Source organism: Coccinella septempunctata, chromosome 1 (assembly GCF_907165205.1).
Source record: "Coccinella septempunctata chromosome 1, icCocSept1.1, whole genome shotgun sequence".
In the NCBI taxonomy this organism is placed as follows: Eukaryota; Metazoa; Arthropoda; class Insecta; order Coleoptera; family Coccinellidae; genus Coccinella; species Coccinella septempunctata.
Window position 1 is genome coordinate 25,449,975 of NC_058189.1, and position 16,611 is coordinate 25,466,585.

Genomic DNA, 16,611 nt, shown 5'->3' on the forward strand with positions numbered 1-16,611 from the left:
GATCAGATGAATATAACAAGAGATATTGCAGATTGAAATTTGCAACTTTTGAAAAATGACATTTTCAAAATGAAAATCTGAACGGTGGGAGATAGGCTTTCGGGAATGCTCGCAAAAGATTCAGCGTATTCGAAAACCTTCATTTTCATACCAAACCTGCAAATATCTGACTTCGTTTAAGAAAAAATCGAATTTATTGATTTTCGATTTTCAATTTTCCAGTTCACTTTGAACTGCTCTCTGGAGTGCAATTCTCTATTGAATCATCACCTGTTGGGTTTGGTTGAATCAAAAAAGTAAGTATTATACACTCCATATCCTAAAACAGTAGTAGGACACCCTGATTTGTATGCAGAGGAGCAAATAGGTCATTTTAGGGGGGTCTAAGCCCTTGCTCATTTTTGACCCAGAAAATCGAGATTTTCGATATTTAGTTGTTGAGCTGGAATCAAAGCCTGATCAATGCTGATAACGAAACCGGAAATCCCAATTGGATCAGACGAATATAACAAGAGATATTGCAGATTGAAATTTGCAACTTTTGAAAAATGCCATTTTCAAGATGAAAATCTGAACGGAGAGGGATAGGCTTTCAGGAATACTTGCTATAGATTCAGCATATTCGGAAACCTATATTTTCATGATGAACTTTCAAATGTCCGACGTTGTTCAAAAAATAATCGAATTTATTGTTTTTCCATTTTTCATTTTCCAGTTCAATTTGAACTGCTCTCTGGAGTGCAATTCTCTATTGAATCATCAACTGTTTAGTTTGATGGAATCAACAAAGTAAGTATTATACACTCCATATCCTAAGACAGTAGTTGAACTTCCTGATTTTCAGGCAGAAGAGCAAATAGGTCATTTCAGGGGGGTCTAACCCCTTGCTCATTTTTGACCCAAAAAATCGAGATTTTCGATTTTTAGTTTTTGCGCTGGAACGGAAGCCTCATAAACGCTGATTACGAAACCGGAAATCCCAATTGGATCAGACGAATATAACAAGAGATATTGCAGATTGAAATTTGCAACTTTTGAAAAATGCCATTTTCAAGATGAAAATCTGAACGGAGAGAGATAGGCTTTCAGGAATACTTGCTATAGATTCAGCATATTCGGAAACCTATATTTTCATGATGAACTTTCAAATATCCGACGTTGTTCAAAGAAAAATCGAATTTATTGTTTTTCCATTTTTCATTTTCCAGTTCAATTTGAACTGCTCTCTGGAGTGCAATTCTCTATTGAATCATCAACTGTTTAGTTTGGTGGAATCAACAAAGTAAGTATTATACACTCCATATCCTAAGACAGTAGTTGAACTTACTGATTTTCAGGCAGAAAAGCAAATAGGTCATTTTAGGGGGGTCTAACCCCTTGCTCATTTTTGACCCAAAAAAATCGAGATTTTCGATTTTTAGTTTTTGCGCTGGAACGGAAGCCTCATCAACGCTGATTACGAAACCGGAAATCCCAATTGGATCAGATGAATATAACAAGAGATATTGCAGATTGAAATTTGCAACTTTTGAAAAATGACATTTCCAAAATGAAAATCTGATCGGTGGGATAAAGGCTTTCGGGAACGCTCGCAATAGATTCGGCGTATTTGAAAACCTTTATTTTCATACCAAACCTTCAAATATCTGGCTTCGTTTAAAAAAAAAATCGAATTTATTGTTTTTCCATTTTCAATTTTCCAGTTCACTTTGAACTGCTCTCTGGAGTGCAATTCTCTATATAGAATCATCAACTGTTAGGTTTGGTTGAATCAACAAAGTAAGTATTATACACTCCATATCCAAAGACAGTAGTAGGACACCCTGATTTTTATGCAAAGGGGTCATTTTAGGGGGGTCTAACCCCTTGCTCATTTTTGACCCAAAAAATCGAGATTTTCGATATTTAGTTTTTGAGCTGGAATGGAAGCCTTATCAATGCTGATTACGAAACCGGAAATCCCAATTGGATCAGACGAATATACAAGAGATATTGCAGATTGAAATTTTCAACTGTTGAAAAATGACATTTCCAAAATGAAAATCTGATCGGTGAGAGATAGGCTTTCCAGAATGCTCGCAATGGATTCAGCTGATTTGAAAACCTATATTTTCATGATAAACTTTCAAATATCTGACTTTGTTTAAAAAAAAATCTCGAATTTATTTTTTTTTCAATTTTTCATTTTCCAGTTCACTTTGGAGTGCTCTCTAGAGTGCAATTCTCTATTGAATCATCAACTGTTAGGTTCGGTTGAATCGAAAAAGTGAGTTTCATACACTCCATATCCTAAGACAGTAGTAGGACACCCTGATTTTTATGCAAAGGGGTCATTTTAGGGGGGTCTAACCCCCCTCTCGCAATGGCTCCGCCACGTACGAATAACGGTGTGGAAATTTATTGCAAGAAATGTGTAAAAGAAGTGAAAACTTACATAACGTGCTTCAGATGCAGTAGTTCATATCATTTTAGTTGTGTACTGAAAGTTTGTGGTATTTTTGTGGACCAAAAAGGAAGATTGCTCTGCTGCGATGATATAACCTCAAAACTGAAACAAGCAGAGTTGGAAGTTGAGAAGCTGAGAACACGTCTTAGTGGTCTGAATGAACTGTGTTTCGAAAATTCCGTTTCCCAACTCCATAGTTTGACTGTGGAGGATGAAATGTTTGGAGCAGATAACGCCCATGAAGTCCCAAAGAATGGCGATACTGTTGAAGAAAAGAATGTAGATCTGGAGGTGGAATACTTGAACAGGATCATTGGGGGTAAAGACAGGTTGATTGATGAACTTGATGATAAAATAAAAATATTGAAAAATTATATTAGTATCTTGGAGAAATTCGGAGACGGTACATCAGCATCAAAGAAGCCATCTGTCGGTTTTTCAACTGGCTCCTTGCAACCAGTGAAGAAATCATTATTGCCGACATCTGAAAACACAAATTCTGCGGAAAAGGAAAATGAACGTCCGGTGAAAATGGCGAATCCGAAGTCTACTGTTGGCGAGGATAATTGTGAAGTCTTCGTCTCATCTTTGGAAGTTAGTACTAACAAGGATGAAACAAACATGGAGTTTGGTAGCTCAAATGAATCAATGTCAACAACCGATAGAAATTTGTACATCAAACAAACGTCAGAGAATGTCGCAGATAAGAATCCACAACTCAAAACAAACAAGGCATCTGTCAGGCCAGTCAAACAAAAGGGGAAATATAATAATAAATGGTCAATCATGGGGAAAGCGACTGATAGCTCCATAAAAGCTATACCTAAGACTATATCCCTGTTCGTTTCAAGAATTAATACACAAACAACATCATCTGAATTCACTAACATGGTGAAACAGAATTTTACGGAGGCTGTATGCACCGAATTGAATTCCAAACATCCTGAGTGTTATCGTTCCTACAAAGTCTCTATTAATGAAGAAAATCTGGAAAGAGCGAAATCATGTGATCTCTGGCCGAAAGATGCATATGTGTTGATGTTTTTCCACAGGAAAGTTGTACAAAAGGGCCGCACATGAACGACAACAAAGCTGGAGATAATAAATGCACCTTCCGAGTGATACATTTGAATATTCAGGGATTGACTTCCCACAAGGTGAATGAATGGGACTTGTTTCTCATGGAAAACAAAATGCATGATGCTATCTGTGTGACGGAGCATTGGTTCTCGCCGGAGATAGCTGACTCTTGCTCCTCAGGTGGATGGCACGTAGCTTCCATTTTCTCCAGAACGAAAAAATCGCGTGGTGGTTCCATGATTTTGAGTAGAAACCATGACTACGAAGTACTGGGGAATATTGTGAGTTTGTCAGTGGAATTTGACTGTGAAATAGCTGCAATAAAAACACAGAAATTAACCCTAATATCAATTTATCGCTCAACTAATGGTGATTTCGGGAATTTTTTGGAAATACTTGAAAATGTTTTGAACTTGGTGGATATTCATGATGATCTTGCTATTGCAGGTGATTTTAATGTGTTTTTCAGCATGTATGGGAATGATACACTGGATAGGAATGCTGTAGCACTGGTGGAGGTTCTTGAGTCTTATGGCCTAAAACAGACTATTTTTGAGCCCACAAGAATGGATAAATTATAGATGTGTAAGGAACACAGAATTGTGCAGTTTTTTCCCCAAAATTCTGAGAGTGAATTTTTCGGACCATGATGCACAGCGCATTAGTATCCCAATGCATTCAGCACCCACCACTTCCATCACTAATAGCAGGTGCAGACCATTGACACAGGTAGGCTATTGTAGGATGCATAACTTGTTGAGTGAACAAGATTGGACTTTTATAGATGATATGTCTTTGTCACCAGGAGATTGTTTTGAAAGTTTTCATAGGTGTTTCATAGAAATATACCAAGAATCTTTCCCAGAGGTTGTTATAAAAGCTAGAACTTGCGACTCGGGAGTAAAATGGTTCTCTGCTGAATTGCGTGAGATGAGGGAGAAGGTGAGACTTTACAATGATCTGTATAATCATTTCAAAAATTATGACATGAAAGTATTGAGGAACAGAGCACGTGGCGAGTACAGGGCAGCACTGCGCAGAGCACGTAGGACAGCTAATGACAATTTCATCTTGAATTCCAGTAACCCTAGCAAGAATATGTGGAAAATAATAAATAGTAAGAGGCGGTCAGAGGTGGTTTCGTCTATACCCTTGAGCTCACAGGAGTTGAACTCCTACTTTGTTTCATTGCCACATGAACTGGTGAATAATTTGCCGAATATTGATATTTCAGGGCCTGGGATATCCGTGGAAGCAAATTATCGGCGTGCAGGTGATTTTCGATTTCATGAAGTATCATTTAACAATACAAAGGATATAATAAATTCGCTGAAGGGGAGTAAATCCAGGGACTACTACGGTCTGTCAATAACACTTTTGAAAAGAAATATAAATCATATTGTGGGGCCTCTCACTAAGATAATAAACCGCTGCATTAAGGAGGGGGTTTTCCCAGATTGTCTGAAGGTGGCGAAGGTAATCCCAATACACAAAAAGGGAGATAAGAATGATAAAAAAAACTATAGACCGATTTCCTTACTCCCTATATTCTCAAAGGTCTTCGAGAGGATCATCTGCGTGCAGATAATGAACTATTTTGAGAAAGAAAATTTGTTTCACAGGAACCAATACGGATATAGAAGAGGGTCAAGTACATGTGATGCTGTAATGCGGTTTGTTGAGTACACGCTGGATTGTTTTGAGAGGGGTTCGCTTTCACTATCAATATTTTTAGACCTGAGCCGAGCTTTCGACTGCGTACCGCCGCAGGCTCTTGTTGACAAGCTTTCGAAATACGGTTTTGACGAGGTTGGTCTCGCACTCATTCGGTCCTATTTCTTCAACAGAACACAGAGGGTTTTCTGCAACAATACTTGGTCCACAGAGGGTCAATTAAGTCTTGGGGTGCCACAGGGTTCTATATTAGGACCCCTACTATTCATAATCTTTATGAACGATTTTTCTTTTTTCATGGCGGCCTACGAACATCTCTTATGGGCGGATGACTCGGGAATAACTGTGGAGCATAAGGAGATGCGAGGAGCTGAGCAGCTGGCGTGTGCAGCAGAATTAAGGGATAAGGAGTGGTTCGCACTGAACAAGCTTGTTTGTAATGAAGAGAAGACTGACACCATGTTGTTCAACTTAAGAGGACTTAAAGATCATAATGCCAATGAGTCGATAAAGTTTCTGGGAGTTCATCTGGACTCTGGTCTCACATGGATTCCTCATGGCAATGAAACAGCGTCAAAGGTGACCAAGAATATCTTTCTACTACGTAACTTAGCTAACATTGTATCCAAGAAGGTTGTTAAGGTTGCCTATCACAGCCTCATCGAATCACACCTGCGATATTGTGTACTCATCTGGGGTAACTGTTCCAGTAGGGAGAAAATTTTCAGACTGCAGAGAAGAGCGGTTAGAATAGTGGCTGGTCTGGGATATAGGGATGATTGCTTGAGCGCTTTCAAAGAACTAAAGATTCTCACTTTTCCATCTATATACATTCATGAATGCCTTGTCTATGCATATAATAATATCAGGGATCTCCCCAAATATGGGGACACCCATGATTATCACACACGATACAGAAATAATATAAAATCCAAGTATATGCGACTTGAAAAATCGAAGAATGGTCCCAATTTCATCTCTCATAAACTTTTCAGTAAGTTACCTGTGGAGGTTAAGAGGCTCAATCCTAAAGAATTCAACAAAAGAATCAATGAAATATTGACGACAAATGCATTTTGGAGTGTGCAGGAGTTCTTGTCCAGTGACCTGACATCTTTTGAAATAAATTATTGAATATTTACTATATTCCTTATTTTTGATTGGAATGGTATATTGTGTCCTCCCAAATTTGTAGTGTCCAGGTGTTTTTTTATTCTTGTTAAATGTTTTTTATATAATTTTTGACTGTGATATGAGATGGTTAAATCATCCTATTCCTATTTTGAAATATGACTTGTGCAATACAGTGTATTTTGTAAAGTAGCACCAATAAATTATCTTATCTTATCTTATCTTATCTTGCTCATTTTTGACCCAAAAAATCGAGATTATCGATATTTAGTTTTTGAGCTGGAATGGAAGCCTTATCAATGCTGATTACAAAACCGGAAATCCCAATTGGATCAGACGAATATACAAGAGATATTGCAGATTGAAATTTTCAACTGTTGAAAAATGACATTTCCAAAATGAAAATCTGATCGGTGAGAGATAGGCTTTCCAGAATGCTCGCAATGGATTCAGCTTATTTGAAGACCTATATTTTCATGATAAACTTTCAAATATCTGACTTTGTTTAAAAAAAAATTCGAATTTATTGATTTTCGATTTTCAATTTTCCAGTTCACTTTGAACTGCTCTCTGGAGTGCAATTCTCTATAGAATCATCAACTGTTAGGTTTGGTTGAATCAAAAAAGTAAGTACCATACACTGCATATCCTAAGACAGTAGTAGGACACCCTGATTTTTATGCAGAGGAGCAAATAGGTCATTTTAGGGGGGTCTCCCTTGCTCATTTTTGACCCAAAAAATCGAGATTTTCGATATTTGGTTTTTGAGCTGGAATGGAAGGCTAATCAATGCTGATTACGAAACCGGAAATCCCAATTGGATCAGACGAATATAACAAGAGATATTGCAGATTGAAATTTGCAACTTTTGAAAAATGACATTTTCAAAATGAAAATCTGAACGGTGGGAGATAGGCTTTCGGGAATGCTCGCAAAAGATTCAGCGTATTCGAAAACCTTTATTTTCATACCAAACCTGCAAATATCTGACTTCGTTTAAGAAAAAATCGAATTTATTGATTTTCGATTTTCAATTTTCCAGTTCACTTTGGACTGCTCTCTGGAGTGCAATTCTCTATAGAATCATCAACTGTTAGGTTTAGTTGAATCAAAAAAGTAAGTATTATACACTCCATATCCTAAAACAGTAGTAGGACACCCTGATTTGTATGCAGAGGAGCAAATAGGTCATTTTAGGGGGGTCTAAGCCCTTGCTCATTTTTGACCCAAAAAATCGAGATTTTCGATATTAAGTTTTTGAGCTGGAATGGAAGCCTGATCAATGCTGATTACGAAACCGGAAATCCCAATTGGATCAGACGAATATAACAAGAGATATTGCAGATTGAAATTTGCAACTTTTGAAAAATGACTTTTCCAAAATGAAAATCTGAACGGTGGGAGATAGGCTTCCGGGAATGCTCGCAATAGATTCAGCGTATTTGAAAACCTTCATTTTCATACCAAACCTTCAAATATCTCACTTTGTTAAAAAAAAAAATCGAATTTATTTTTTTTCCGTTTTTCATTTTCCAGTCCACTTTGAACTGCTCTCTGGAGCGCAATTCTCTATTGAATAATCAACTGTTAGGTTTGGTTGAATCAAAAAAGTAAGTACTATACACTCCATATCCTAAGACAGTAGTAGGACACCCTGATTTTTATGCAGAGGAGCAAATAGGTCATTTAAGGGGGGTCTAAGCCCTTGCTCATTTTTGACCCAAAAAATCGAGATTTTCGATATTTAGTTTTCGAGCTGGAATGGAAGCCTTATCAATGCTGATTACGAAACCGGAAATCCTAATTGGATCAAACGAATATAACAAGAGATATTGCAGATTGAAATTTTCAACTTTTGAAAAATGACATTTCCAAAATGAAAATATGAACGGTGAGAGATAGGCTTTTGAGAATGCTCGCAATGGATTCAGCTTATTTGAAAACCTATACTTTCATATCAAACTTTCAAATATCTGACTTCGTTTGAAAAGAAATCGAATTTATTGTTTTTCCATTTTTCATTTTCCAGATCACTTTGAACTGCTCTCTGGAGTGCAATTCTCTATTGAATAATCAACTGTTAGGTTTGGTTGAATCAAAAAAGTAAGTACTATACACTCCATATCCTAAGACAGTAGTAGGACACCCTGATTTTTATGCAGAGGTGCAAATAGGTCATTTTATGGGGGTCTAAGCCCTTGCTCCTTTTTGACCCAAAAAATCGAGATTTTCGATATTTAGTTGTTGAGCTGGAACGGGAGCCTGATCAATGCTGATTACGAAACCGGAAATCCCAATTGGATCAGACGAATATAACAAGAGATATTGCAGATTGAAATTTGCAACTTTTGAAAAATGCCATTTTCAAGATGAAAATCTGAACGGAGAGAGATAGGCTTTCAGGAATACTTGCTATAGATTCAGCATATTCGAAAACCTATATTTTCATGATGAACTTTCAAATATCCGACGTTTTTTAAAGAAAAATCGAATTTATCGTTTTTTCATTTTTCATTTTCCAGTTCACTTTGAACTGCTCTCTGGAGTGCAATTCTCTATTGAATCATCAAATGTTTAGTTTGGTGGAATCAACAAAGTAAGTATTATACACTCCATATCCTAGGACAGTAGTAGGACACCCTGATTTTTATGCAGAGGAGCAAATAGGTCATTTTAGGGGGGTCTAAGCCCTTGCTCATTTTTGACCCAAAAAATCGAGATTTTCGATATTTAGTTTTCGAGCTGGAATGGAAGCCTTATCAATGCTGATTACGAAACCGGAAATCCTAATTGGATCAAACGAATATAACAAGAGATATTGCAGATTGAAATTTTCAACTTTTGAAAAATGACATTTCCAAAATGAAAATATGAACGGTGAGAGATAGGCTTTTGAGAATGCTCGCAATAGATTCAGCGTATTTGAAAACCTTCATTTTCATACCAAGCCTTCAAATATCTGACTTTGTAAAAAAAAAAAACCGAATTTATTGTTTTTCCATTTTTCATTTTCCAGATCACTTTGAACTGCTCTCTAGAGTGCAATTCTCTATTTAATCATCGACTGTTAGGTTCGGTTGAATCAAAAATGTGAGTTTTATACACTCCATATCCTAAGACAGTAGTAGGACACCCTGATTTTTATGCAAAGGAGCAAATAGGTCATTTTATGGGGGTCTAAGCCCTTGCTCCTTTTTGACCCAAAAAATCGGGATTTTCGATATTTAGTTGTTGAGCTGGAACGGGAGCCTGATCAATGCTGATTACGAAACCGGAAATCCCAATTGGATCAGACGAATATAACAAGAGATATTGCAGATTGAAATTTGCAACTTTTGAAAAATGCCATTTTCAAGATGAAAATCTGAACGGAGAGAGATAGGCTTTCAGGAATACTTGCTATAGATTCAGCATATTCGAAAACCTATATTTTCATGATGAACTTTCAAATATCCGACGTTTTTTAAAGAAAAATCGAATTTATCGTTTTTTCATTTTTCATTTTTCAGTTCACTTTGAACTGCTCTCTGGAGTGCAATTCTCTATTGAATCATCAAATGTTTAGTTTGGTGGAATCAACAAAGTAAGTATTATACACTCCATATCCTAGGACAGTAGTAGGACACCCTGATTTTTATGCAGAGGAGCAAATAGGTCATTTTAGGGGGGTCTAAGCCCTTGCTCATTTTTGACCCAAAAAATCGAGATTTTCGATATTTAGTTTTCGAGCTGGAATGGAAGCCTTATCAATGCTGATTACGAAACCGGAAATCCTAATTGGATCAAACGAATATAACAAGAGATATTGCAGATTGAAATTTTCAACTTTTGAAAAATGACATTTCCAAAATGAAAATATGAAAGGTGAGAGATAGGCTTTTGAGAATGCTCGCAATAGATTCAGCGTATTTGAAAACCTTCATTTTCATACCAAGCCTTCAAATATCTGACTTAGTTTAAAAAAAAAACCGAATTTATTGTTTTTCCATTTTTCATTTTCCAGATCACTTTGAACTGCTCTCTGGAGTGCAATTCTCTATTGAATCATCGACTGTTAGGTTCGGTTGAATCAAAAAAGTGAGTTTTATACACTCCATATCCTAAGACAGTAGTAGGACACCCTGATTTTTATGCAAAGGAGCAAATAGGTCATTTTATGGGGGTCTAAGCCCCTGCTCCTTTTTGACCCAAAAAATCGAGATTTTCGATATTAAGTTGTTGAGCTGGCACGGGAGCCTTATCAATGCTGATTACGAAACCGGAAATCCCAATTGGATCAGACGAATATAACAAGAGATATTGCAGATTGAAATTTGCAACTTTTGCAAAATGACATTTTCAAGATGAAAATCTGAACGGAGAGAGATAGGCTTTCAGGAGTACTTGTTATAGATTCAGCATATTCGAAAACCTATATTTTCATGATGAACTTTCAAATATCGGAAGTTGTTTGTAGAAAAATCGAATATTGTTTTTCCATTTTTCATTTTCCAGTTCAATTTGAACTGCTCTCTGGAGTGCAATTCTCTATTGAATCATCAACTGTTTAGTTTGGTGGAATCAACAAAGTAAGTATTATACACTCCATATCCTAAGACAGTAGTTGAACTTCCTGATTTTCAGGCAGAAGAGCAAATAGGTCATTTTAGGGGGTCTAACCCCTTGCTCATTTTTGAACCAAAAAATCGACATTTTCGATTTTTAGTTTTTGCGCTGAAATGGAAGCCTCATCAACGCTGATTACGAAACCGGAAATCCCAATTGGATCAGACGAATATAACAAGAGATATTGCAGATTGAAATTTGCAACCTTTGGAAAATTACATTTCCAAAATGAAAATCTGAACGGTGGGAGATAGGCTTTCGGGAATGCCTGCAATAGATTCAGCGTATTTGAGAACCTTTATTTTCATATCAAACCTTCAAATATCTGACTTCGTAAAAAAAAAATCGAATTTATTGATTTTCGCTTTTCAATTTTCCAGTTCACTTTGAACTGCTCTCTGGAGTGCAATTCTCTATAGAATCATCAACTTTTAGGTTTAGTTGAATCAAAAAAGTAAGTACCATACACTCCATATCCTAAGACAGTAGTAGGACACCCTGATTTTTATGCAGAGGAGCAAATAGGTCATTTTAGGGGGGTCTCCCTTGCTCATTTTTGACCCAAAAAATCGAGATTTTCGATATTTAGTTTTTGAGCTGGAATGGAAGCCTAATCAATGCTGATAACGAAACCGGAAATCCCAATTGGATCAGACGAATATAACAAGAGATTTTGCAGATTGAAATTTGCAACTTTTGAAAAATGCCATTTTCAAGATGAAAATCTGAACGGTGAGAGATAGGCTTTTGAGAATGCTCGCAATGGATTCAGCTCATTTGAAAACCTATATTTTCATATCAAACTCTCGAATATCTGACTTCGTTTGAAAAAAAAACTCGAATTTATTGTTTTTCCATTTTTCATTTTCCAGTTCACTTTGAACTGCTCTCTGGAGTGCAATTCTCTATTGAATCATCACCTGTTGGATTTGATGGAATCAAAAAAGTAAGTATTATACACTCCATATCCTAAAACAGTAGTAGGACACCCTGATTTGTATGCAGAGGAGCAAATAGGTCATTTTAGGGGGGTCTAAGCCCTTGCTCATTTTTGACCCAAAAAATCGAGATTTTCGATATTTAGTTGTTGAGCTGGAATCAAAGCCTGATCAATGCTGATAACGAAACCGGAAATCCCAATTGGATCAGACGAATATAACAAGAGATTTTGCAGATTGAAATTTGCAACTTTTGAAAAATGCCATTTTCAAGATGAAAATCTGAACGGAGAGAGATAGGCTTTCAGGAATACTTGCTATAGATTCAGCATATTCGGAAACCTATATTTTCATGATGAAATTTCAAATATCCGACCTTGTTAAAAAAAAAATCGAATTTATTGTTTTTCCATTTTTCATTTTCCAGTTCAATTTGAACTGCTCTCTGGAGTGCAATTCTCTATTGAATCATCAACTGTTTAGTTTGGTAGAATCAACAAAGTAAGTATTATACACTCCATATCCTAAGACAGTAGTTGAACTTCCTGATTTTCAGGCAGAAGAGCAAATAGGTCATTTTAGGGGGGTCTAACCCCTTGCTCATTTTTGACCCAAAAAATCGAGATTTTCGATTTTTAGTTTTTGCGCTTGAACGGAAGCCTCATCAACGCTGATTACGAAACCGGAAATCCCAATTAGATCAGACGAATATAACAAGAGATATTGCAGATTGAAATTTGCAACTTTTGAAAAATGCCATTTTCAAGATGAAAATCTGAACGGAGAGAGATAGGCTTTCAGGAATACTTGCTATAGATTCAGCATATTCGGAAACCTATATTTTCATGATGAACTTTCAAATATCCGACGTTGTTCAAAGAAAAATCGAATTTATTGTTTTTCCATTTTTCATTTTCCAGTTCAATTTGAACTGCTCTCTGGAGTGCAATTCTCTATTGAACTGTTTGGTTTGGTGGAATCAACAAAGTAAGTATCATACACTCCATATCCTAAGACAGTAGTTGAACTTCCTGATTTTCAGGCAGAAAAGCAAATAGGTCATTTTAGGGGGGTCTAACCCCTTGCTCATTTTTGACCCAAAAAATCGAGATTTTCGATTTTTAGTTTTCGCGCTGAAACGGAAGCCTCATCAACGCTGATTACGAAACCGGAAATCCCAATTGGATCAGACGAATATAACAAGAGATATCGCAGATTGAAATTTGCAACTTTTGAAAAATGACATTTCCAAAATGAAAATCTGATCGGTGGGATATAGGCTTTCCAGAATGCTCGCAATGGATTCAGCTTATTTGAAAACCTATATTTTCATGATAAACTTTCAAATATCTGATTTTGTTTAAAAAAAAATCGAATTTATTGTTTTTCAATTTTTCATTTTCCAGTTCACTTTGGAGTGCTCTCTAGAGTGCAATTCTCTATTGAATCATCAACTGTTAGGTTCGGTTGAATCGAAAAAGTGAGTTTCATACACTCCATATCCTAAGACAGTAGTAGGACACCCTGATTTTTATGCAAAGGGGTCATTTTAGGGGGGTCTAACCCCTTGCTCATTTTTGACCCAAAAAATCGAGATTTTCGATATTTAGTTTTTGAGCTGGAATGGAAGCCTTATCAATGCTGATTACGAAACCGGAAATCCCAATTGGATCAGACGAATAAACAAGAGATATTGCAGATTGCAATTTTCAACTGTTGAAAAATGACATTTCCAAAATGAAAACCTGATCGGTGAGAGATAGGCTTTCCAGAATGCTCGCAATGGATTCAGCTTATTTGAATACCTATATTTTCATGATAAATTTTCAAATATCTGACTTTGTTTAAAAAAAAATCGAATTTATTGATTTTCGATTTTCAATTTTCCAGTTCACTTTGAACTGCTCTCTGGAGTGCAATTCTCTATAGAATCATCAACTGTTAGGTTTGGTTGAATCAAAAAAGTAAGTACCATACACTCCATATCCTAAGACAGTAGTAGGACACCCTGATTTTTATGCAGAGGAGCAAATAGGTCATTTTAGGGGGGTCTCCCTTGCTCATTTTTGACCCAAAAAATCGAGATTTTCGATATTTAGTTTTTGAGCTGGAATGGAGGGCTAATCAATGTTGATTACGAAACCGGAATTCCCAATTAGATCAGACGAATATAACAAGAGATATTGCAGATTGAAATTTGCAACTTTTGAAAAATGCCATTTTCAAGATGAAAATCTGAACGGAGAGAGATAGGCTTTCAGGAATACTTGCTATAGATTCAGCATATTCGGAAACCTTTATTTTCATGATGAACTTTCAAATATCCGACGTTGTTCAAAGAAAAATCGAATTTATTGTTTTTCCATTTTTCATTTTCCAGATCACTTTGAACTGCTCTCTGGAGGGCAATTCTCTATTGAATCATCAACTGTTAGGTTCGGTTGAATCAAAAAAGTGAGTTTTATACACTCCATATCCTAAGACAGTAGTAGGACACCCTGATTTTTATGCAGAGGAGCAAATAGGTCATTTTATGGGGGTCTAAGCCCTTGCTCCATTTTGTCCCAAAAAATCGAGATTTTCGATATTTAGTTGTTGAGCTGGAACGGAAGCCTGATCAATGCTGATTACGAAACCGGAAATCCCAATTGGATCAGACGAATATAACAAGAGATATTGCAGATTGAAATTTTCAACTGTTGAAAAATGACATTTCCAAAATGAAAATCTGATCGGTGAGAGATAGGCTTTCCAGAATGCTCGCAATGGATTCAGCTTATTTGAAAACCTATATTTTCATGATGAACTTTCAAATATCTGACTTTATTTAAAAAAAAATCGAATTTATTGTTTTTCAATTTTTCATTTTCCAGTTCACTTTGGAGTGCTCTCTAGAGTGCAATTCTCTATTGAATCATCAACTGTGAGGTTCGGTTGAATCGAAAAAGTGAGTTTCATACACTCCATATCCTAAGACAGTAGTAGGACACCCTGATTTTTATGCAAAGGGGTCATTTTAGGGGGGTCTAACCCCTTGCTCATTTTTGACCCAAAAAATCGAGATTTTCGATATTTAGTTTTTGAGCTGAAATGGAAGCCTTATCAATGCTGATTACGAAACCGGAAATCCCAATTGGATCAGCTGAATATACAAGAGATATTGCAGATTGAAATTTTCAACTGTTGAAAAATGACATTTCCAAAATGAAAATCTGATCGGTGAGAGATAGGCTTTCCAGAATGCTCGCAATGGATTCAGCTTATTTGAAGACCTATATTTTCATGATAAACTCTCAAATATCTGACTTTGTTTAAAAAAAAAATCGAATTTATTGATTTTCGATTTTCAATTTTCCAGTTCACTTTGAACTGCTCTCTGGAGTGCAATTCTCTATAGAATCATCAACTGTTAGGTTTGGTTGAATCAACAAAGTAAGTATTATACACTCCATATCCAAAGACAGTAGTAGGACACCCTGATTTCCATGCAAAGGGGTCATTTTAGGGGGGTCTAACCCCTTGCTCATTTTTGACCCAAAAAATCGAGATTTTCGATATTTAGTTTTTGAGCTGGAATGGAAGCCTTATCAATGCTGATTACGAAACCGGAAATCCCAATTGTATCAGACGAATATACAAGAGATATTGCAGATTGAAATTTTCAACTGTTGAAAAATGACATTTCCAAAATGAAAATCTGATCGGTGAGAGATAGGCTTTCCAGAATGCTCGCAATGGATTCAGCTTATTTGAAAACCTATATTTTCATGATAAACTTTCAAATATCTGACTTTGTTTAAAAAAAAATCGAATTTAGTGTTTTTCAATTTTTCATTTTCCAGTTCACTTTGGACTGCTCTCTGGAGTGCAATTCTCTATCGAATCATAAACTGTTAGGTTTGGTTGAATCAAAAAAGTAAGTATTATACACTCCATATCCCTAAAACAGTAGTAGGACACCCTGATTTGTATGCAGAGGAGCAAATAGGTCATTTTAGGGGGGGTCTAAGCCCTTGCTCATTTTTGACCCAAAAAATCGAGATTTTCGATATTTAGTTTTTGAGCTGGAATGGAAGCCTTATCAATGCTGATTACGAAACCGGAAATCCCAATTGTATCAGACGAATATACAAGAGATATTGCAGATTGAAATTTTCAACTGTTGAAAAATGACATTTCCAAAATGAAAATCTGATCGGTGAGAGATAGGCTTTCCAGAATGCTCGCAATGGATTCAGCTTATTTGGATACCTATATTTTGTGACGAACCAGATTTTGCTCCGCCACAAAAAATTAAATTTTTCAACCGATACTTGCATAATAATGCCTGATAACCGAGATATTTTTGAAGAAAACCGAAATACTGTCATAGGGGGTGTACCGATAACAATAGTTGTGTGTTACGATTGAAAGGAGCCTTACCGATAATTGTTAGTTCATAGTTTTCCACCGGTCAGTCCATGTTAGTAGGAAAGACCGTATCTCTTATGTTTTCAGAATTCATTTATTTTAATAATTCTTTCCGTTCCACCATTTTTTGTTTGCTCTGAAAAAGTTCTCATAACTTTTTCTACTTTCCTTCTCATCCGTTGCCTCTGTCTTTTTCTGGACCAATTGAATAACAGTATCATTTTTGCTTTATCCAATGGATTGGTGAGTTTCCCATAGGGGGGAGAGTTTTTCCGAGTAGGGAGGGGATATTTCTTCGCGGCCCTGGAAGGTGAAGAAAAAAAAAAG